General features: G+C 39.7%; 1 protein-coding gene across 2 annotated transcripts in view; it reads left to right on the top strand.

Annotated features, from left to right (window-relative positions):
• The window catches only part of PTPDC1 (protein tyrosine phosphatase domain containing 1), a 69,932-nt gene that overhangs the window by 24,047 nt on the left and 20,228 nt on the right, over positions 1–25,657 (top strand). The gene's annotated exons all lie outside the window — the stretch shown is intronic.

Here is a 25,657-nt window from a genome sequence, read left to right as displayed (position 1 = left end):
ATTGCTTTATAATCTTATGTTGGTTTCTGCCATACAACAACTTGAATAAGCCATAATTATACATATACTGCCTCCCTCTTGAGCCTCCCTCCCTTCCCCCTTTCCACCCTACCAGGTCATCACAGAGCACCAGGCTGGGCTCTTATAGCCACTTCCACCAGCTATCTGTTTTACCCATGATAGTGTATATATGTCAATGCTACTGTCTCCATTCGTCCCACCCTCTTCTCCACTGTCTCCACAAGTCCATTCTGTACATCTGTGTCTCCATTACTCACATGCAGATAGGTTCATCAGTATCATTTTTCTAAATTTTGTATATATACATTTGATATATGATATGTATTAACTTACTTCACTATGTATAACAAGCTCTAAGTTCATCGACCTCACTACCACTAACTCAAATTTGTGACCCCATGGACTATATTGTCCATGGAATTCTCCAGGCCAGAATACTGGAGTGGGTAGCTGTTCCCACCTCCAAGGGATCTTCCCAACCCAGGGATTGAACCCAGGTCTCATGCCTTGCAGGCGGATTCTTTACCAGCTGAGCCACCAAGGAAGCCCTTTTATTTTTATGGCTTAATAATCCATTGTATACATGTACATCTTCTTTATCCATTCATCTGTTGATGGACATCTAGGTTCCTTCTGTGTCCTGGCTATTATAAGTAGTGTTGCAATGAACACTAGGGTACGTGTGTCTTTTTGAATTGTGGTTTTATCAGGGTATATCCCCAGTAGTGGGAGTGCTGGATCATATGGTAGATTTATTCCTAGCTTCTTAAGAAATCTCCATAATGGCTGTATCAGTTTACTTTTCCACCAGCTGTGCAGGAGGGTTCCCTTTTCTGCATATCCTCTGTAACATTTGTTGTTTGTAGACTTTTGATCATGACCATTCTGATTGGTTTTTGCCAAGAGAATGCACTGGTCATAGTAAACACCCTCTTCCAACAACACAAGAGAAGACTACAGATGGACATCACCAGGTGGACAATACTGAAATCAGATTGATTATATTATTTGCAGCCAAAGATGGAGAAGCTGTATACAGTCAGCAAAAACAAGACCCGGAGCTGACTGTGGCTCAGATCACGAGCTCCTTATTGCCAGATTCAGACCTAAATTGAAGAAAGTAGGGAAAACCACTAGACCATTCACGTATGACCTAAATCAAATTCCTTACGATTATACAGTGGAGGTGATAAATAGATTCAAGGGATTAGATCTGTTAGACAGAGTGCCTGAAGAACTAGATGGAGGTTCGTGACCCTGAACAGGAGGCAGTGATCAAGACCATCCCCAAGAAAAAAAATGCACAATGGTTGTCTGAGGAGGCATTATAAATAGCTGAGAAAAGAAGAGAAGCAAAAGGCAAAGGAGAAAAGGAAAGATATACCCATTTGCATTACTTTGTCAACAAAGGTCTGTCTAGTCAAGGCTTTGGTTTTTCCAGTGATCATGTATGGATGTGAGAGTTGGACTATAAAGAAAGCTGAGTGCTGAAGAATTGATGCTTTTGAGCTGTGGTGTTGGAGAAGACTCTTGAGAGTCTTGGACTGAAAGGAGATCCAACCAGTCCATCCTAAAGGAGATCAGTCCTGGGTGTCCATTGGAAGGACTCATGTTAAAGCTGAAATTCTAATACTTTGGCTACCTGATACAAAGAGCTGACTCATCTGAAAAGACCCTGATGCTGGGAAAGATTGAGGGCAGGAGGAAAAGGGGACGACAGAGGATGAGATGGTTGGATGGCATCACCGACTCAATGGACATGGGTTTGGGTGGCCTCTGGGAGTTGGTGATGGACAGGGAGGCCTGGCGTGCTGCGGTTCATGGGGTTGCAAAGAGTTGGACATGACTGAGCAACTGAACTGAACTGAACTGAATGCAGAGTTCCAAAGAATAGCAAGGAAAGATAAGAAAGCCTTCTTCAGTGATCAATGCAAAGAAACTGAGGAAAGCAATAGAATGGGAAAGACTAGATATCTCTTCAAGAAATTAGAGATACCAAGGGAACATTTCATGCAAAGATGGCACAATAAAGGACAGAAATGGTATGGACCTAACAGAAGCAGAAGATATTAAGAAGAGGTGGTAAGAATACACAGAAGAACTGTACAAAAAAGATCTTCATGACCCAGATAATCACCATGGTGTGATCACTCACCTAGAGCCAGACATGCTGGAATGCAAAGTCAAGTGGGCCTTAGGAAGCATCACAATGAACAAAGGTAGGGGAAGTGATGGAATTCCAGTTGAACTATTTCAAATCCTGAAAGATGATGCTGTGAAAGTGCTGCATGCAATATGCCATCAAATTTGGAAAACTCAGCAGTGGCCACAGGACTGGAAAAGGTCAGTTTTCATTCCAATCCTTAAGAAAGGCAATGCCAAAGAATGCTCAAACAACCACACAATTGCACTCATCTCACACGCTAGCAAAGTAATGTTCAAAATTCTCCAAACCAGGCTTCAACAATGCGTGAACCATGAACTTTCAGATGTTCAAACTGGATTTAGAAAAGGCAGAGGAACCAGAGATCAAATCGCCAGCATCCTTTGGAACATTGAAAAAGCAAGAGAGTTCCAGAAAAACATGTGCTTCTGCTTTATTAACTATGCCAAAGCCTTTGACTGTGTGGATCACAACAAACTCTGGAAAATTCTGAAAGAGATGTGAATACCAGACCCCCTGACCTGCCTCCTGAGAAATCTGTATGCTGGTCAAGAAGCAACAGTTAGAACTGGACATGGAACAACAGCCTAGTTCCAAATAGGGAAAGGAGTACGTCAAGGCTGTATATTGTCACCCTGCTCATTTGAATTATAAGCAAAGTACATCATGAGAAATGCTGGGCTGGATGAAGCACAAGCTGGAATCAAGATTGCTGGGAGAAATATCAATAATCTCAGATATGCAGATAATACCACCCTTATGGCAGAGAGCGAAGAAGAACTAAAGAGCCTGTTGATGAAAGTGAAAGAGGAGAGTGGAAAAGTTGGGTTAAAACTCAACATTCAGAAAACTAAGATCATGGCATCTGGTCTCATCAGTTAGTGGCAAATAGATGGGGAAACAATGGAAACAGTGAGAGACTTTGTTTTTGGAGGCTCCAAAATCACTGCAGATGGTGATTGCAGCTGTGAAATTAAAAGATGTTTGCTCCTTGGAAGAAAAGTTATGAGCAACCTAGACAGCATATTAAAAAGCAGAGACATTACTTTGCCAACAAAGTTCTGTCTAGTCAAGGCTATGGTGTTTCCAGTAAGTCATGTGTGGATGTGAGAGTTGGCTATAAGGAAAGCTGAGCATCGAAGAATTGATGCTTTTGAACTGTGGTGCTGGAGAAGACTCTTGAGAGTCCCTTGGACTGCAAGGAGATCCAACCAGTCCATCCTAAAGGAGATCAGTCCTGAATACTGATTGGAAGGACTGTTGCTGAAGCTGAAACTCCAATACTTTGGCCATGTGATGTGAAGAATTAACTCATTTGAAAAGACCCTGATGCTGGGAAAGACTGAATGCAGGAGAAGGGGATGACAGAGGATGAGATGGTTGGATGGCATCACCAACTCAATGGACATGAGTATAGGTAAGCTCCGGGAGTTCGTGATGGACAGGGAGGCCTTGTGTGCAGCAGTCTGTGGGGTCGCAAAGAGTTGGACATGACTGAGCAACTGAACTGAACTGATTCTGACTGGTGTTAGATGATACCTCATTATAGTTTTGCTTTACATTTCTCTAATAATAAGCCATTTTGAGCATCTTTCATGTGTTTATTGGCCATCTGTATGCCTTCTTTGGAGAAATACCTGTTTAGGTCTTCTGCCCATTTTGTGTTTGGATTGTTTATTTTTCTGGTATTGAACTGTCATAAGCTGCTTATATATTTTTAGAAATTAATCCTTTTTCAGTTGCTTCATTTGCAGTTATCTCTCCCATTCTACATGTTGTCTTTTCATCATTTAGTTTCACTTGCTGAGTGAGTGCTTGATTATTTAGAAGTGTTTTGTTTAGCCTCCATTTGTGTTTTTCTTGTAATTGATATCTAATCTTATAGCCTTATGTAAGTGTTGTTACCATTGATGTGTGGTTTTAAAGTCCCTTAGTATTTCTGTGATACTGTAAATTTCTTCCTTTATGTATATTCATATTTGCTTTATGTATTTAGGTGCTCCTATGTTGAGTACATATATTTACAACTTATAAATCTTCTTGGTTTGTTCCCTGGATATTGTGTTCTTTGTCTGTTGTAACAGTATAAGTGTTGCTACTCCAACTTTCTTTTGATTTCCGTTTTCCTGAAATAACTTTTCCTGTCCCCTTTCAGTCTGTATCTGTCTCTAGATCTCACGTGGGTCTCTTGTAGGCATCATATTTATGGAACTTGTTTTTGTTAGCTATTAGCTTTTGCTTGTCTGTAAAGCTCTTCATTTCTCCATCAAATCTGACCAAGAGCCTTGCTGAGCATTCTTGGTTGTAGGTTTTTGCCTTTCATCACATTAAGTATTTCCTGCCACTCCCTTTTGGCCTGCAGAATTTCAGCTAAAAAATCAGCTGATAAACTTATGAGAGTTCTTTTGTATATAACTTGTTGCTTTTTCCTTGCTACTTTTAATATTCTCTCTTTAACTTTTGTCATTTTAATTGCAGTATGTCTTGCTTGGTGTTTTCCTCTGGAATAATCCTAGTGGGACGCTGCACTTCCTAGACTTGAGTGAGTGATTTCCTTTCCCGGGTTAGGAAAGTTTTCAGCTATTATATCTTCAGGTATCGTCTCAGGCCTTTTCTCTCTCTGTCTTCTTCTGGGACCTCTATAATGCAAATATTATTGCACTTGATGTTGTCCCAGAGATCTCTTTAACTGCCCTCTTTTCTTTTTATTCTTTTTTCTATTCAGAGTCAGTGATTTCCACCATTTGTCTTCTAGATCCATTCCTCTTATCATTTAGTCTGCTATTAAGTTCTTTTAGTATACATTTCAACTGCTACATTCTTTAACTGTGTTTAGTCACTCTTTATATTTTTTAAGACTTTGTTTAAAAACTTCTGACTTCTCACTCTGTGCATACATTCTTCTCCCAAGTTCTTCCATCATCTTCAGGATTGTTCCTCTGAACTATTTCTTGAGTAGATTGACTGTTTCCACTTTACTTTGTTTTTCTTCTGGAGTTTTATCTTGTTCCTACATCTGGAACATTTTCCTTTGCCATTTCACTTTGTGTAAGTTATTTGTATTTTCAGGTATGTGATAGGTTAGTTATGTTTCTTGACCTGTGAGAAGTGGCCTGTGGGAGACATCCTATCTCAGCAGTGCATTTGTCTCTTGTCTAAGCTAGATGCTCTAGGGTTTCTCCCTGAGATGGGTGTGTGGGTTCTTCTGTTATGGGGGCTATATGTACAGTCTTGTAGGCTTGATTGGCCCCTAGCCCATTTGGCTTTCAGACCCTGCATTGTGCAAATCCTGCTGGTTGCTGTTCAGCGAGACAGCACAAGGTCTGGTCACAAGGCAGCTGGCTGCAGAACCCTAGTGAGCCTCAAGGCTAGTGCTGGCTCACTGGTGGGCAGAAACCAGGTCCCGAAGACTCCAGGGCTGTTGCTTGGCCACTGGTTGTTAAAGCCAGATCCTGGGGTTAGTGCTGGTCTACTGGTAGGCAGAGCCAGTTCCTGGAGTCCGATTATAGGACCAGGGATCCCAGAACTCATTTCAGGTAGTTGGTGGTAGGGGTGGGCGGGTTGCTTCCTAGACTTGATTATGGAGTGTGAGATGTCCTGAAGCTTGTGTTGGCCTGGTAGTGGACACAGCCAGAGCCCAGCTGCTCTCAAGGTACAGTCTGGCTTTCTGTGGATGTCCTGGATCTGCAAGCTGCAGGATTGTTGTTTCCTTTGATCTGCTGTCTGCTCCTTGTGGTAAGTGAAGCTGTTCTAGAGACTAGTGCAGGCTTCCTGGGGGGAAGGCCTGGTGCCTGCCTACTGGTGGGTGAAGCTGGGTCCTGGCCCTATGGTGGGTAGGGCCATGTCAGGGGCATATCTTAGAGGTGGCTGTGGGCTCAGGAAGTCTTTGGAAAGCCTGTCTGCTTATGAGTGTGCTGTGTCCCTCCACAGTTAGTTGTTTGGCCTGAGTTAGCCCAGCTCTAGTCCCTACAGGCTGTTGGATGAAGCCCATCTTACCAGTAGTCAGCCAGCATGGCAGCTACCAACAGCAGTATCACCTGGCAGAATGTTGCCAAGTATGACTGCCAAAGTGTTTATATCCCCAGGGTGAACCACAGCTGCCCTGACCTCTGCAGGAGATTCACCATGACCAGCAGGTGGATCTGGCTCAGGCTCTTGTCAAATGACTGGTTTTGCCCTGGATCTTGGTGTGTGTGATTTTATGTGTTTCCTTTAAGAGTAAAGTCTCTTTTCCCACAGTTCTTTGGGGCTCCTGAAATACCCCACTGGTGTTCAAAACCAAATGCTCTGGAGGCTTATCTTCCAGGGCTGGGGAGCCCCATGTAGAATTTAGAACACTTACTCACTGTGCAGTATCGTTACTCTCCAGTTGGTGGGTCATCCACCTGCACTCAGTTGGCTTCCATCGTGTCCAAGTCTTTGCAACCCCATGGACCATAGCCTTCCAGGCTCCTCTGTCCACAGGCTTTCTCCTGCAAGAATGCTGGAGTGGTTGCCATGCCCTCCTCCAGGATCATCCACCTGTGGATATGCAATATGATTATATTTTGAGTCTGCCCATCCTACCCATCTCTTGGTTCCGTCTCTGTCTTTAGTTGTAGGAGATCATTTCTGGTAGGTTCCAGTCTTTTTCATCCATGTTTTTTCTGCATATAGTTATGATTTTGGTGTGTTCATGAGAGGAGGTGGGCTCAGGGTCCTTCTACTCTGCCATCTTGGCCACTCTCTCCTTAGTCTTTTAAGAAACAATGTTGAAAACAATGTTTATCTCCTTCATTTTCCTCTTAAATTATCTGGCTGTTCCTCTCATCAAGCACCTGCTTGCAATTCAATCTTTCATTTCATTCTTCTGTTACTTGCCAGTGTCACTTATAAAGCCCATTCAGAAGCATGCTAGCCCTTCTTTTCAGTCTTTTTCTCTCTGTCATGGCCTTACAGTTCTGATTCTTACAAAGTTTCCCAGGAAAGGAAGGGTGCTGTTACTCAGACTCTTACTGCCACACTCACCCTCTCTCTTTCCTACTGGTGAAAGCTCTGAGCTGAAAGTACAACCCGATTTCCTGCCACTTTGGCATCACTGGTCTTGCTGCTACCAGTAGCAGTTAGCAAGAAACATGTTGAATAATTTTTCTTGGCAGTACCTCTTGCATGATTTTCTTACTGCCTACTTTGGATTTTGCTCAAGTTCATTTTAGTGCTCCTCTGTAGGGAACTTGGGAGGGTTGTCCCCCTCTGAGTACGGATTTGATAGTATAAGGAGAGGTTAAGAAATAAAGGTCTAGAGGTATTGGAGTTAAATGCTTGCTAGGAATAATTGGTTCGTGAAGTTGGTTATGCTTCTTGTTAGAATCTATCCACTCTGCCAGAGAGAGCTCTCTTTCATCAAGAAAACCAATGTTTTGCACTTCTGACCTTGTCTACCTGAAACTGTCACAACATTGTTAATTGACTATACTGCAATATAAAATAAAAAGCTTTAAAAGTAAATTCCAGATCTTTATAGATCATCTGTCTATGCTGTGTCTGACTCTAAAGGGACTAATACTTCTGCTAACTACCATCTGTGGACAACTTCTATGTGCCAGGCTTACTACATATTCATGTCCCTGATTTTAGAAAGAAGAGGTACCTAAAACAAGTGCTTTCGTAATGGTGTCAGTTTGTTGCTTCTCTGGTAGAGGGGTTTTCCCCTGTGTACTTTCCAGTTAATGAATGTAAGAATTTGCTTAGCCTTTTCCCCTTTACTTTCTTCAGTTGGAATGTTACCTCTTAGTTGGTGTTTCTCACCCAGGATTCTCTTGACTTTTGAAGCGAAGCGGCTCTCGATTGTACAGGAGAGCCCTTAGCATTGAGAACATTTAGTATCTTTGCCCTCCTCATCTAGTAATGTCCCTAGGTCACAGTGACTATCAAAAAATCATGTACATTTCCAAATGTCCCCAGGAAGCTTGTAACCCCTGTTGTCATCCACTCAGTAAGCTGATTTTTACCTTCCCAAAAGCATCTTTTTTAAATAAAATTTTCCTTATTGTGTAAGTGTAGCTAATTTTTAATTAGGAAAAATTAGAAAAAAATTTAAAAACTTTATATCTAACTTTCTTAAAGTGCATCTCATTTATGAAGACAGTCAGTTATATGTTGTTAAGTTAACATTGGGATAAGGCTAGTATATTTTTTAAATGTTGACTAATAGGTGATGAGAAATTCTAACTAAGGGGTATATAAATAAAATACTTAAATGATTTTTAAAGGAAAATTGGAGTTTCATTCAGTATTGAATTAGCTTTGGAATTAAACAGACCTCAATTTAAATCTTGGTTCTACTACTTTTGGAGGGGAAAACTTATTTTGAGGAAATTTCAAATATTCCCAGAAGTATACAGAATACAATAAAGATTTCCAGGTGGGTACCACCCACCTGCCATGGAGGTACCATCCCCTGAGTAGGTACCATCACCCAACTTTAACAATATCAGATCACTAGCTTCCTCTACTCATTTCCCCTACCTCCATATTACTTCATTTGATTCATTAACCGTATATAATCATTGCAATAACTAAAAAAGTTAACAGTAGTTTCTTAGATATCTAAACATTGCGAAGATTTCTACTTGTCTCATAGATGTATCTTTAAATTGAGATCCAGCAGTATATATGATTTCATACATCACACATGATTGAGATGTATCTTACATCTCTTTTAAATTTGGGTTTCCCACAATCTCTTTTTCCTTACACTTTATTTGTTGAGTAAATCAGATTTTTTTTACTCTGTAGATTTTGCCATAATCTATATTTTGCTGATTATATCCTAATACTATTTACTATAAATTGAATTGATAGAAGGATGTAGAGTCTATAGTCAGGTTTTTTTTTATTGGCATGATATTTCATAGAAAGTGCTATATTCTTCCATCAGGATTCTCATGTAATCAGATTGTCCCTCTTCTTATAATGTTATTTCTTTTATTTTGAAATAATTTCCAACATACAGAAAGGCGCAAAAAATTTTTTGTCTATTTTTCAACCATAGACCCTCATTCAAATTTTATCAACTGTCTCTGTAATATCTTTTAGTACCGAAACTTTACTTGTCATGTTTTTTCAACTTCTTTTAATGACCATGATTTGTCCTTTCTTGACCTTTATGAAGATTACAGGCTACTTATTTTGCAGTGTTTCTCAGTTTGAGTTTGTCTACTGTTTCATCATAAGATTGAAATTTTTGACAGAAATATCACAGAAGTGATTCTGTGCTTTTTGTATTCTCCATCCTGTCAAGCAATTCAAGATACCATTTTGCTATAAAACTGGAAATGTTAAGTTTGATCACATCAGTAAAGGTATATCTGCCAAAGATTTACCTATTATACATTATTCTTTTTCCCTTTATAATTAACATTTTATGGAGAGATCCACTGAGACCTTGTATATATCCTGGTCCTCATCCAGCTTTTACTCAGTAGTTTCAACTTTTAATTACTACTATGACAGATAACTGAATGGAGGTTTTCTAATTCCTTCTTTCCTTTGGCATTTCTTAGTTAGCATTCTGCTGTGAGGAAGAACTTTATTTTAGCTTTTATTTGTTCAGTTATTTCAGTGTAGGTTACTACTTTGTTCAGTGGAATATCATCCTTTACTATCATTTGTTTGGTGCTCAAACATGATACTATAATCTTTGGCAATTTATATTAGTGTATGTATATATGTATGTATGTGTATACACCTTAGTTATTTTTGTTTTTGTCTATGCATATTGAAAACCATGAATTAGTATTGGTACTTCATATTCTAATCCAACACTATATTATCATTCTAGCTTTGCCTGTTTTTATGTTTACAGTTCCCTTCTCCAAGAGTGAGAAACCTGGCTCTTATCCCCAATATGTCTGCTTATTTATTCAGCCCTCGTTTTCAAAACTAGCCATCATCTAGCTTAGCTCTTTTTTTTTCACATGGGGCCTACATTCTGCCAGATCATGTATCATATGCTATTAGATATCTTCCTGTGTTAGCTCTGACCTGTGCTAAATCACCCTCACTTAGCCTGCCTTGTGACTTTTTTCTTTGATTGTATATACATTTTTAATTAAAATATTGAGATAATTAAGTACTAACATGCAGTTGTAAGAAATAGTACAAAAATATCTCATTTACCCTTTACTCAGTTTCCACTAACAGTAACGATCTTACAAAATGTAGTACTATTTTGCAGCCAGTATACTGACATTGTTATAGTCAAGATACAGGACAGTTCCATCAAAACAAGGATTCCTTCTGTTGCCCATTTATAGCCAAACCCACTTCCACCCATAACTTTTGGCATAGGTTTCTTTGGGTGTGTCCTCTTTAAGCTTCATTTGACCAAGGCCAATCTTTGAGGTTTGTTCTTATCCCTTTTTGAGGGCTTACCTTTCTCAGCATGGAACCTCTGGGACAAAGGAGATGGGCTTAGGGCAGTCAGGGCTCCAGTACTTTCAGTGTGCCTTGTTGAAAACTATAGAATATTGCTGAAAAAAAATTAAAGATTTAAATAAATGAAAAGACATCCTGTGTTCATGATTTGGAAGAATTGCTAAGATGTCAGTACAACCCAACAGAATCTATAGATTCAATGCAATCACTATCATAAATCCCAATGATTTCTTTGCAGAAATAGAAAAATTCACCCCAAAATTTGCAGGGACTATTGAAAGACCCCCCAAATTGCCAAAATAATCTTGAAAAACAAGAACAAAGTTTAAGGACTTGCATCTTGATTTCAAAACTTTCTACAAAGATACAGTAGTTAAAGCGATGTGGTATTGGCATACACAAAGACATACAAACAAATGGAATGGAAAAGAGATCCCAGGAGCAAAAAACCTTGCAAATGTGGTCAGTGATTTTTGACAAGGGTGCCAAGGCTATTCAGTGGGAAAAAAATAATCTTTTTATCAGTTAGTAGTGAGAAAACTGTGTACACATGCAAAAAAAATGGTGTTGGGCTCTTACCTTCTGCTATATATGAAAATTAACTCAAAAAACCTGAGAGAAAACAAGATGGCAGAGTAGAAGGACATGGAGCATACCTCTTCCCTCAAATACATCAAAGATTCATCTACATTTGGAGTAATTCTCACTGAATACCTACTGAATGCAGGCAGAAGATCTCCTACAACCCCAACTGCAAGAAAGATCAACATATAAAATGAGAGAAAAAAATGGTAATTGAGATGAGACCTGTGCCCCTTGGAGGGAACTGGGAAAAAGGAACGGTTCCTTCATCCTGGGAGCCTCCTTCATCATCTGGAAAGTCAGCTGGGACAGAGGCTCAGAGGAGAGTGCACCAGCAGGCTTGAGGTAGACAGTGCAGAGAAAGACCAGCCCAGATAGTCCTTGCCAACTTATGACACTTTCGAGCCCAAGTCATGCCCCTGCTGATGTGCTCAGTGGTGAGTGCTGCAACTTGAGCTTCAGCAGACAGACCCAGGGACAGGACTTGGTTTGGCTATGTGGAGACAGCCCAAAAGGCCTGAAATATGATCTGGGGATGTGTGTTCAAGATGGAACCCACGTCTGCCATAGGAGCACCATTGTCAGTGAGCTTGCAAGGGAGAGGCATGGCCCTCCAATAGTAGCTTTGTTCTCAGTGTGCTAAAAGCAGGAGTGATTTTGCTGCTACAAGATTTAGGAGCATGCAGGTGCTATCAGGTTGCCCACATGTGGAAGCGGCTGAGATCTGAGCCAGTTACCAGCACTCTCAAAGTGGATTCAAGGCATAGCTTTTGGCGGGTTTTCAAGCCTGCAACTTTGTGGGGGCAATGACTGAGGGACATCCACGCTGACTACTGGCAGTCCCACTGCTGAGGTGTGTCAAATATGAGCAGCAGCAGACTTTGTGGCTGCACACACGTGGAAGTGGCACCGAAATCTGAGCCAATTACCAGCTTTCCCACCGTGAAAGTGGGGCCAAAGACAGTGCCTCCAATAGTGTACTTTGTGGGTGCACACACTGGGTGGCAGTTGACATCACTGAGCACAGTGGACAAGTCCTGGAGAGGAATATGCAGCAGCTTCTTTCCCACAAGGGGTAGTCCAAGCCCGAGTACCTCATACTGCAGCCTAGGACTAGAGCTGGGGGCTTCTAGTCCTACAGCTGAGGAGCAAATCCTGCCCCCAGCAGGGCTGCGACTATCAAAGAACAAGGAGAAGGCTCTACCCAACATTGACTGCACGCTCTGGTCACCATAATACCAAACACACACACCCTTCTCTCCCAAATACCAAACACACATACACACACCCTTCTCTCCCAAATACCAAACACACACACACATACACACACACACACACACACACACACGCACCCTTCTCTCCCAAATACCAAACACACACACAAACATACACACACACACACACACCCTTCTCTCCCAAGAGGATAATGGCCAGGACACCCTGAGGAAAGACATGGCAGGCATCCATACCAAATGTAGCCCATGCACCAAAATTACTGAACACATGCATGCTGAACAAGAACACTCCCAAATAAAAACAGATAAAGGCCCAATATCACTGATGAACATAGATGCAAAAATCCTTGACAAAATTTTAGCAAACAGAATGCAACAGCATATTAAAAAGATCATACATCATGACGAAGTGGGCTTTATTCCAAGGATGCAAGGATTCTTCAGTATTTGCAAATTAGTCAATGTGATACACCATATTAACAAAATAAAAACTAATGATTATCTCAATAGATGCAGAGAAAGCCTTTGACAAAGTTCAACACATATTTATGATAAAAACTTCCCAGAAAGCAGGCGTAGAAGGAACATGCCTCAACAGAATAAAAGCCATAAACAACAAATCTACAGCAAACATTATCCTCGATGGTGAAAAATTGAAAGAATTTCTCCTAAAATCGGGAACAAGACTAGGATGCTCACTCTCACCACTACAATTCAACATAGTTTTGGAAGTCCTAGCTACAGCAATCAGAGAAGAAAAGGAAATAAAAGGAAGTAAAGATTGGAAAAGAAGTAAAACTCTCACTGTTTGCAGATGACATGATCCTCTACTTAGAAAACCCTAAAGACACCACCAGAAAATTACTAGAGCTAATCAATGAATATAGTAAAGTTGCAGGATATAAAATTAATACACAGAAATCTCTTGCATTCTTATACACTAACAATAAGAAAATAGAGAAATTAAGGAAACGATCCCCTTCTATAAAAGAAATAAAAAATGATACAAATAAATGGAGAAATATACCATGCTTATAAATTGGAAGAATCAATATAGTGAAAATGAGTATACTACCCAAAGCCATCTATAGATTCAGTGCAATCTGTATCAAGCTACCAACAGTATTTGTCCCAAAACTAGGACAAATAATTTCACAATTTGTATGGAAACACAAAAAACCTTGAACAGCCAGAGCAATCTTGAGAAAGAAGAATAGAACTGGAGGAATCAACCTGCCTGACTTCAGACTATACTACAAAGCTACAGTCATCAAGACAGTATAGTACTGGCACAAAGACAAATATAGATCAGTGGAACAAAATAGAAAGCCCAGAGATAAATCCACACACTTATGGACACCTTAGGTGCTGGAGCGGCGAGCAGCAGCTGAGTGGTACTGGAGCAGCTGAGGGGAGAAGGAGATACCCCACTTCCAAGATCTGGAGCAGCGGCTGTGAGGAGATACCCCACGTCCAAGTCAGAGAAACCCCAGTAAGACGGTAGGCGCTGGAGCAGCTGTGAGGAGATACCCCATGTCCAAGGGCAAAGGAGAAGCCCCAGCAAGATGGTAGAAGGGGCAAATTCGTGTTTAGAATCAAACGCCATTCCCGCCAGAGACGCTAAAAGGGCTCAAATAAACCTTGTGTGCACCAGGACCCACGGACCCCACAGAGACTGAGAGAGAACTGTGTTTGAGCATCTCCTGTGGAGGTAAGGGTCAGCAGTGGACTGCCACAAGGACAGGGGCTCTGGGTGCAGCAGACTTGGGTATGGAATAAACCCTCTTGGAGGAGGTTGCCATTAACCCCACCATAGAGCTGCCAGAACTTAAAGAGGACTGGGAACTAGATACTTGGAGGGCACAAACAGAACATTGTGCACCAGGACCCAGGAGAAAGGAGCAGTGATCCCACAAGAGTCTGACCCAGACTTGCCTGTGAGTTTCCAGGAGTCTCCAGCGGAGGTGTGGGTTGGTGGTGGCCTGCTGCAGGGTTGGGGGCACTGAGTTTAGCAGTACCTGCATGGGATCTTTTGAAGGAAGTTACCATTATCTTCATTACCTCCACCATAGTTTGGCCCCAGATAAATAGCAGGGAGGCAACACAGCTCCACTTATCAACAGAAAGTTGAATTAACAATTTACTGAGCATGGCCCTGCCCATCAGAACAAGACCCAGTTTCCCCCTCAGTCAGTCTCTCCCATCTGGAAGCTTCCATAAGCCTCTTATTCTTCTCCATCAGAGGGCAGACAGACTGAAAACCACAATCACAGAAAACTAACCAATCTAATCACATGGACCACAGCCTCACCTAACTCAATGAAATTATGAGCCAAGCCGTGTAGGGCCACCCAAAATGGATAGGTCATGGTGGAGAGTTCTGACAAAATGTGGTCCACTGGAGAAGGGAATGACAAACCACTTCAGTATTCTTGCCTTGAGAACCCCATGAACAGTATGAAAAGGCAAAAAGATAGGACACTGAAAGATGAACTCCCCAGGTGGGTAGGTGCCCAATATGCTACTGGAGATCAGTGAAGAAATAATTCCAGAAAGAATGAAGAGATAGAACCAAAGCAAAAACAACACCCAGTTGTGGGATGTGACTAGTGATAGAAGCAAGGTCCAATGCTGTAAAGAGCAATATTGCATAGGAACCTGGAATGTTAGGTCCATGAATCAAGGCAAATTGGAAGTGGTCAGACAGGAGATGGCAAGAGTGAACATCAACATTTTAGGAATCACTGAACTGAAATGGACTGGAATGGGTGAATTTAACTCAGATGACCATTATATCTACTACTGTGGGCAAGAATCCCTTAGAAGAAATGGAGTAGCCTTCATAGTCAACAAAAGATTCTGATATGTAGTACTTGGATGCAATCTCAAAAACAATAGAATGATCTCTGTTCGTTTCTAATGCAACCCATTCAATATCACGGTAATCCAAGTCTATGCCCTGACCAGTAATGCTGAAGAAGCTGAAGTTGAACCGTTCTGTGAAGACCTAAAAGACCTTATAGAACTAACAGCTGAAAAATATTTCCTTTTCATTATAAGGGACTGGACTGCAAAAGTAGGAAGTCAAGAAACACCTGGCATAGAGCTGCTGGTAGTAGTCTCTTATGATCCTTTGTATTTCAGTGTTGTCTGTTGTGATCTCTCCATTTTCATTTCTAATTTTGTTGATTTGGTTCTTCTCCCTTTGTTTCTTAATGAGTCTTGCTAACGGTTTGTCAATTTTGTTTATCTTTTCAAAAAACCAGCTTTTAGCTTTGTTGATTTTTGTTATGGTCTCTTTTGTTTCTTTTGCATTTATTTATGCCCTAATTTTTAAGATTTCTTTCCTTCTACTAACCCTGGGTTTCTTCATTTCTTCCTTCTCTAGTTGCTTTAGGTGTAGAGTTAGGTTATTTATTTGACTTTTTTCTTGTTTCTTGAGGTAAGCCTGTAATGCTATGAACCTTCCCCTTAGCACTGCTTTTACAGTGTCCCATAGGTTTTGGGTTGTTGTGTTTTCATTTTCATTCATTTCTATGCATATTTTGATTTCTTTTTTGATTTCTTCTATGATTTGTTGGTTATTCAGAAGCGTGTTATTTAGCCTCCATATGTTTGAATTTGTAATAGTTTTTTTCCTGTAATTGAAATCTAATCTTACTGCATTGTGGTCAGAAAAGATGACTGGAATGATTTCAATTTTTTTAATTTACCAAGGCTAGATTTATGGCCCAGGATGTGATCTATTCTGGAGAAGGTTCCGTGTGCACTTGAGAAAAAGGTGAAATTGATTGTTTTGGGGTGAAATGTCCTGTAGATATCAATTAGGTCTAGCTGGTCCATTGTGTCATTTAAAGTTTGTGTTTCCTTGTTAATTTTCTGTTTAGTTCATCTATCCATAGGTGTGAGTGGGGTATTAAAGTCTCCCACTATTATTGTGTTATTGTTAATTTCCCCTTTCATACCCGTTAGCATTTGCCTTACATATTGCGGTGCTCCTATGTTGGATGCATATATATTTATAATTGTTATGTCTTCTTCTTGGATTGATCCTTTGATCATTATGTAGTGTCCTTCTTTGTCTCTTTTTACAGCCTTTATTTTAAAGTCTATTTTATCTGATATGAGTATTGCAACTCCTGCTTTCTTTTGGTCTCTGTTTGCATGAAATATTTTTTTCCAGCCCTTGACTTTCAGTCTATATGAAACAAATGGGACTTAATTACACTTAAAAGCTTTTGTACAACAAAGGAAACTATAAGCAAGGTGAAAAGACAGCCTTCAGAATGGGAGAAAATAATAGCAAATGAAGACACAGACAAAGGATTAATCTCAAAAATATACAAGCAACTCCTGCAGCTCAATTCCAGAAAAATAAATGACCCAATCGAAAAATGGGCCAAAGAACTAAACAGACATTTCTCCAAAGAAGACATACAGATGGCTAACAAATATATGAAAAGATGCTCAACATCATTCATTATCAGAGAAATGCAAATCAAAACCACAGTGAGGTACCATTACACACCAGTCAGAATGGCTGCTATCCAAAAATCTACAAGCAATAAATGCTGAAGAGGGTGTGGAGAAAAGGGAACCCTCTTACACTGTTGGTGGGAATGCAAACTAGTACAGCCGCTATGGAAAACAGTGTGGAGATTCCTTAAAAAACTGGAAATAGAACTGCCATATGACCCAGCAATCTCACTCCTGGGCATACAAACCGAGGAAACCAGATCTGAAAGAGACACGTGTACCCCACTGTTCATCGCGGCACTGTTTATAATAGCCAGGACATGGAAGCAACCTAGATGCCCATCATCAGACGAATGGATAAGAAATCTGTGGTACATATACACAATGGAATATTACTCAGCCATTAAAAAGAATACATTTGAATCAGTTCTAATGTGGTGGATGAAACTGGAGCCCATTATACAGAGTGAAGTAAGCCAGAAAGATAAACACCAATACAGTATACTAACACATATATATGGAATTTAGAAAGATGGTAATGATAACCCTATATGCAAAACAGAAAAAGAGACACAGATGTATAGAACAGACTTTTGGACTCTATGGGAGAAGGCGAGGGTGGGATGATCTGAGAGAACAGCATTGAAACATGTATATTATCAAGTGTGAAACAGATTGGCAGTCCAGGTTGGATGCATGAGACAAGTGCTCGGGGCTGGTGCACTGGGATGACCCAGAGGGATGGGATGCAGAGGGAGGTGGGAGGGGGGTTCAGGATAGGGAACACATGTAAATCCATGGCTGATTCATGTCAGTGTATGGCAAAAACCACTACAATATTGTAAAGCAATTAGCCTCCAACTAATAAAAATAATTGGGAAAAAAAAAAGAAACACCTGGAGTAACAGGCAAATTTGGCCTTGGAGTACAGAATGAAGCAGGACAAAGGTTAATAGAGTTTTGCCAAGAGAACAGGCTGGTCATAGCAAACACCCTCTTCCACAACACAAGAGAAGACTCTACACATGGACATCACCAAATGGTCAACACCGAAATCAGATTGATTATATTCTTTGCATTCAAAGATGGAAGCTCTATACAGTCAGCAAAAACAAGACCCAGAGCTGACTGTGGCTCAGATCATGAACTCCTTATTGCCAAATTCAGACTTCAATTGAAGAAAGTAGGAAAAACCACTAGACCTTTCAGGAATGACCTAAATCAAATCCCTTACGATTATATAGTGAAAGTGAGAAATAGATTTAAGGGACTAGATCTGATAGAATACCTGATGAACTGTGGACAGAGGTTCATGACATTGTACAGGAGACAGGGATCAAGACCATCCCCAAGAAAAAGAAATGCAAAAAAGTGAAATGGCTGTCTGAGGAGACCTTACAAATAGCTGTGAAAAGAAGAGAAGCGAAAAGCAGAGGAGAAAAGGAAAGATAAACCCATTTGAATGCAGAGTTCCAAAGAATAGCAAGGAGAGATAAGAAAGCCTTCTTCAGTGATCAGTGCAAAGAAATAGAGGAAAAGAGTAGAATGTGAAAGACTAGAGATCTCTTCAGAAAATTAGAGATACCAAGGGAACATTTCACGCAAAGATGGGCTCAATAAAGGACAGAAATGGTTTGGACCTAACAGAAGCAGAAGATATTAAGAGGTGGCAAGAATACACAGAAGAACTGTACAAAAAAAGATCTTCACGACCCAGATAATCACAATGGTGTGATCACTCACCTAGAGCCAGATATCCTGGAATGTGAAGTCAAATGGGCCTTAGGAAGCATCACTATGAACAAAGCTAGTAGAGGTGATGGAATTCCAGTTGAACTATTTCAAATCCTAAAAGGTGATGCTGTGAAAGTGCTGCACTCAATATGCCAAATTTGGAAAACTCAGTAGTGGCCACAGGACTGGAAAAGGTCAGTATTCATTCCAGCCCCTAAGAAGGACAATACCAAAGAATGCTCAAACTACCACACAATTGCACTCATCTCACATGCTAGCAAAGTAATGCTCAAAATTCTCCAAGCCAGGCTTCAACAATACGTGAACTGTGAACTTCCAGATGTTCAAGCTGGATTTAGAAAAGGCAGAGGAACCAGAGATCAATTTGCCAATATTCGCTGGATCCTCACAAAAGCAAGATAGTTCCAGAAGAACATCTATTTCTGCTTTATTGACTATGCCAAAGCCTTTGACGGTGTGGATCACAACAAACTCTGGAAAATTCTAAAAGAGATGCGAATACCAGACCACCTGATCTGCTTCCTGAGAAATCTGTATGCAGGTCAAAAAGCAACAGTTAGAACTGGACATGGAACAACAGACTGGTTCCAAATCAGGAAAAGCGTATGTCAAGGCTGTATATTGTCACCCTGCTTATTTAACTTATGTGCAGAGTACATCATGTGAAACGCTGGGCTGGATGAAGCACACACTGCAATCAAGATTGCTGGGAGAAATATCAATAATCTCAAATATGCAGATGACACCCCCCTTGTGGCAGAAAGTGAAGAGGAACTAAAGAGCCTGTTGATGAAAGTGAAAGAGGAAAGTGAAAAAGTTGGCTTAACTCAACATTCAGAAAATGAAGATCATGGCAACCAGTCCCATCACTTTATGGCAAATAGATAGGGAAACAGTGGCAGACTTTATTTTTTGAAGGGCTCCAAAATCGCTGCAGATGGTGACTGCAGTCATGAAATTAAAAGGCACTTAATCCTTGGCAGGAAAGTAATGACCAACCTAGACAGCATATTAAAAAGCAGAGACGTTCCTTTGCCACAAAGATCCATCTACTCAGGGCTGTGGTTTTTCCAGTAGTCATGTATGGATGTGAGAGTTGGACTATAAAGAAAGCTGGGCACCAAAGAATTGATGCTTTTGAGCTATGGTGTTGGAGAATACTCTTGAGAGTCCCTTGGACTGCAAGGAGATCCAGCCAGTCCATCCTAAAGGAGACCAGTCCTGAATGTTCATTGGAAGGACTGATGCTGAAGCTGAAACTCCAGTATTTTGGCCACCTGATGTGAAGAGTTGTCTCATTTGAAAAGACCCTGATGCTGGGAAAGATTGAAAGCAGGAGAAGAAGGGGACAACAGAGGATGAGGTGGTTGGATGGCATCACCAACTCAGTGTACATGAGTTTGAGGAAACACTGGGAGTTGATGATGGACAGGGAGGCCAGGTGTGCTGCAGTCCATGGGGTCGCAAAGAGTCAGACATGACTGAGCGATTAAACAGAAATGATGGACATCTTATCTTTGACAAAGAAGGCAAAAATATACAATGGAGAAAAGAAAACCTCTTTAACAAGTGCTGGCAAAACTAGTCCGCCACCTGTAAAAGAAAGAAGTTAGAACACTTTCTAACACCATACCCAAAAATAAACTCAAAATGGATTAAAGATCTACATGTAAGACCAGAAACTATAAAACTCTTAGAGGGAAACATGCAGAACACTCTGACATAAATCACAGCAAGATCCTCTATGACCCACCTCCCAGAGTAATGGAAATAAAAACAAAAATAAATAAATGGGACCTAATTAAAAGCTTTTGCACAACGAAGGAAACTATAAGCAAGGTGAAAAGGCAGCCTTCAGAATGGGAGAAATGCATGAAATACCTTTTTCCAAAAACAGCTGACAAAGAATTAATCTCCAAAGTATACAAGCAGTTCATGCAGCTCAATGCAACCCAACCAAAAAATGGGCCAAAGAACTAAACAGACATTTCTCTAAAGAAGACATACAAATGGCTAACAAACACATCACTCATTATCAGAGAAATGCAAATCAGCACCACAATGAGGTACCATCTCACGCCGAACAGAATGGCAGCCATCAAAAAGTCTACAAAAGTGCTGGATAGGGTGTGGAGAAAAGGGAACCCTCTTATACTGTTGGTGAGAATACAAACTAGTACAGCCACCATGGAGAACAGTGTGGAGATTTCTTAAAAAACTAGAAATAGAACTGCCATGTGACCCAGCAATCCCACTGCTGAGCATACACACCAAGGAAACAAGAATTGAAAGAGACACATGTACCTCAGTGTTCACTGCAGCACTGTTTACAATAGCTGGGACATGGAAGCAACCTAGATGTACATCGGCAGACGAATGGATAAGGATATGTGGTACATATACACAATGAAATATTACTCAACTATAAAAAGGAACACATTTGAGTCAGTTCTAATGAAGTGGATGAAACTAGAGCCTATTATACAAAGTGAAGTAAGAAGGAGAAACAGGAAGGGAAACACCAACACAGTATATTAACATATATATATGGAGACAGCAAAAGAGACAGATGTAAGGAACAGACTTTTGGACATGTGGGAGAAGGCAAGGGTGAGGCAATTTGAGACAATATGTATATTGAAACATGTATGTTACCATATGTAAAACAGGTGACCAGTGCAAGTTCAATGCTTGAAGCAGGGCACTCAAAGCTGGTGCTTTGGGACAACCCAGAGGGATGGGGTGGGGAGGGACGTGGGTAGGGGGTTCAGGATGTGGAGACAGCCTAGTTCTATTGACACCTGTGGCTGATTCATGTTGATGTATGGCAAAACCCACCACACCACAATATTGTAAAGTAATTAGCCTCCAATGAAAATAAATAAAAAATTTTTAAAACAGCAAATTAATTCTGAAGAATGAATTAATGAGCTGGAAGATAGAATAATGGAAATCACGCAATCACAATTAACAGACAAAAGGACAAATGAAAAAAAATGAAAGCAACATATTTGACCTATGGGATGCCAATTTACACATAATAGAGATTCCTGAGGGAGGAGAAAGAGATAAGGGGATTGAAAATTCATTTGAAAAAATTATTGCTGAGAACTTGTTAAATTGAAAGGGGGAAAATATCTAGGTACAGGAAGTACAGAGTGTCCCAAACAAGATGAACCCAAATAGACCTATATCAAGACACATCATAATTAAAATGATGAAAGTTAAAGAAAGGATTCTAAAGACAGTAAGAGAAAAACAGTCAGTTATGAGGGAAATCCCAGTAAGGCTATTAGCTGATTTCTCTACAGAAGCGTTGCACAAAAAAAAAAAAAAAAAAAAAAAAAGAAGCTTTGCACGTCAGAAGGAAGTAGCACAATACATTCAGTCCTGAAAATAAAAAGCCTGCAACCTGGGATACTCAACCCAGCAAGATTATCATTTAGAAGGAGAGATAAAAAATTTCTCAGATAAGCAAAAAACTAGAAGAATTAAGCAATTAAGCAATACTAAACCTATTCTAAAGGAAATACTGGAAGGTCTTCTCTGAAGAGAAAAAAGCAAGTATCTATAGGGAAGGAAAAAAAATCACAGTAGGAAAGGCAAATATATAAAAGGATTGAAGATCACTTAAGCTAGTACATATGTTTTGAAAAGCAATAAAATTTTTTGTGAAAATGATTATAATAAATAGCAAAAGGATAAACAGAAAGTGTAAACATAGGATATAAAAATCATAAAATGGAGAGGAGAAAGAAAATGTAGATCTTTTAGAATGTGTTTGAGCCAATATGACTACCAGTGTAAAACAAGTAGATACAGTAATGAGTTAACATACTTGAAAACTGGGGTAACCACAGGTCAAAAGCATAGATTCACAAAAACGAAAAAGAAAACTCAACACTAATATAGTACGGAACCACAAAAGAAAAAACAAGGAATTCCCTGGCATTCCAGTGGTTAGGACTCTGTTCTTTCACTGCCAGGGCTCGAGTTCATTCCTTGGTCAGGGGACTAAGATCCCACAAGCCATGCAGTGTGGCCCCCCCCACCCCAAATTGCTTTCAATGTTAGTGGACTAAATGCCCCAATCAAATGACACATAGTGGCAGACTAGATAATAAAACAAGATGCTGCCTACAGGAGACCAACTTTAGGGTGAAAGACATACATAGATTGAAAGTGAGGGAATGGAAAAAGGTATTTCATGCAAATAGAAATGACAAGAAAGCAGGGGTGACAATACTTATATCAAGCAAAATAGACTTTAAAACAAGACCCATAAAGAAAGATAAAGAAGGACACTGTATATTGATAAAAGGGTCAATACAAGAAGATTCTACGCTCACTAACATATATGCACCCAATATAGGAGTACCTAAAACAAATGCTAGCAAGAAAAAAGAAAAATTGATGGGAATATATTAATAGTAAGAGACTTTAACATCCCACTGACAGCAATGGACAGATCTTCCAGACAGAAAAATCAATAAGGTAACAGAGATCCTAAATGACACAATACAACGGTTATACTTAACTGATGTACTCAGGACATTACATTCCACCCCCCCCCAAAAAAGAACAAAACTGAAAATACATTCTTTTCAGGAGCACATGGAACATTCTTTAGGACACAAAACAAGCCCTAACAAATTTTAAAGAGCGTAAATAATTTCAAGTATCTTTTCTGACCACAGGAGCATGAAACTAGAAATTAACCTCAGAAAGAGAAGTGAAAACAAGGTTTCATGGAAACTAAACAACATGCTACTAAAAAACCGGTGGGTTCATGATGAAATGAAGAGATTTTTTAAAAAATTTCCTCAAAATAAATGGCAATGTAAACACAACTATACAGAAGATGTGGTACATGTGTACAAATGGAATATTACTCGGCTATAAAAAAGAATGAAATAATGCTGTTTGCAGCAATATGGAGGGACTTAGAGATTGCCATACTGAATGAAATAAGTCAGATAAAGAAAGACAGGTATTACATGAAGTCAGATAGAAAAAGACAGATATCATTGCTTATACGTGGACTCTTTTTAAATGGTACAAATGAACTTATTTACAGAACAGGGGATCTTCCTGGCTCAGAGATCGAACCCACGTCTCTTACATCTCCCGCATTGGCAGGCAGGTTCTACACCACTAGCGCCACCTGGGAAGCCCCTGTGTATTTATGGAAAGCGGCTGTTAGGAGGAGCCCTGTGTTGTTGGATTAGAATTGCTAACATCAGCATGAACTCTCAGTTTTCAACATAAATGCATGCATATATAAATATGGATGTAAATGTGTGGTGTATGTGTATGTATGCATGTATGTATTGTATGCATTCTTTAGTTCTATCCACTGAGAATGCCTGCAGGCAACAACTCTAACAGTAGTGACCACACCTAGCATCTGGACTTGGTTTCTAAATATCATTTTTCACCATAAACACCAGAACTTATTAGATCTAATTATGAGGAAGCACACACACCCAAATTGAGGAAATGTTCTACAAAATAGCTGGTCTATACTCTTCAAAAGCCAAAGGCATTGATATCAAGGACTGAGGAACTTGTTCTAAAGTGAAATAAATGAGAAGACAACTAAAACTAAGTGTGTGATTCTGAACGTTGTGTAGTATGATTTTACCGTAAGGAACATTGAGATAATCAGTGGAGCTTGTGTGAGGTCTGAGGAATAGTGGGCAACTAATAATATATCAATTATAATTTTCTAATTTGGGGGAATTTTGGAGAATTTTTTATGGGAAATATACACTAACTTAGAGTAATGGAGCAGCATATCTGCAGCTTATTCTCAAATGGTTCAAGGAAAAAAATTCTTTGTATTATACTTAAAACTTTTCTATAAGTTTGAGATTGCATCAAAAAATAAAATCCTCTCCAAATATTTTTAAAATTAAAACTAAATTGTTCAATTCTGTTGAATGTGTGCTAAGCAGTAAAAATAAGACAAAAACTATAAAAAGGACCATCAGAGACCTTAGTGAGAATGAAACAGGTCACAAATGAAAATATCAAATGGAGTCAAATTTTCTTTTTTAGAATTGTATCTGTAAAGGGGAGGCAGGGGATAGAGGGGCTCTCTGAAGAAAGGGAATTATAATGAAGGATCTGGAAACAATAACTATTAATGTTTGTAAAAATTAAGATTTGACCGCAATTGGGGGAGTCTTGGAGGAGTTCTGTCTTCAGATATTTGAAAACCTTGCAAGTCATAGAGATGCTGTATTTTTCATTTTTAAAGGGAGGGGCCAGGACCAGTGTTTACAGAGAAATGGATTTTGACTCCACAGTAGGAAACATCCTGAGCTGTCAAACAGTTGAATAGTTAATTGCCTTGTGAGAAGTGAGCCTCCTGTCATAAAAAGTGGGAAAAAAGAAGCTGAAAAGTCAGTGTTCTAGTCTAGTTCCTGGAAATGACTCCTTTATTGACTTAGGGCTGAGACTACATAGACATGTGACTAAATGGACATGAGACTCTATGGACATGTGTTTGAGCAAGCTCCAGGAGATGGTGAAGGACAGGGAAGCTTGGCGTGCTGCAGTCTGTGGGGTCGCAGAGAGTCGGACAGGACTGAGCAGCTGAAGGAGAACAACAGCCTTTCTCTGTGGCTGTCAGAAAAAAGTTTCTTCAGCTTTTAGGTGTCTATTGAAAATATGGCCCTTCATAAAATTACTCTTGCTTAAAACACTTCCATTTTATATAAAACATGAAATAGAAATTAAGTAGTCTTGTTTCTCCTTTTATTTAAAGAAAAGACTTCATTTTTTCCTATTGGTAATTTAAATAAATATTAAAATGTTAGTCTGAACAATTTATCATTAGCAATCTATATGATTCATCCCAATTTAAAAATTTTAATTGATTTTTAAGATGTAATACAAAGTCTTACAGAGGTGTGAAACAAAAAGTGTGAGTATTAGTAACTAAATTGATCCACAAAATGAATAACTATTTTTAAAAATAATACAGAAAAGAGAGACCAAT

The sequence above is a fragment of the Cervus elaphus genome, chromosome 16, assembly GCF_910594005.1.
Source record: "Cervus elaphus chromosome 16, mCerEla1.1, whole genome shotgun sequence".
Lineage (NCBI taxonomy): Eukaryota > Metazoa > Chordata > Mammalia > Artiodactyla > Cervidae > Cervus > Cervus elaphus.
This window is presented reverse-complemented; position numbering and strand designations above follow the sequence as displayed.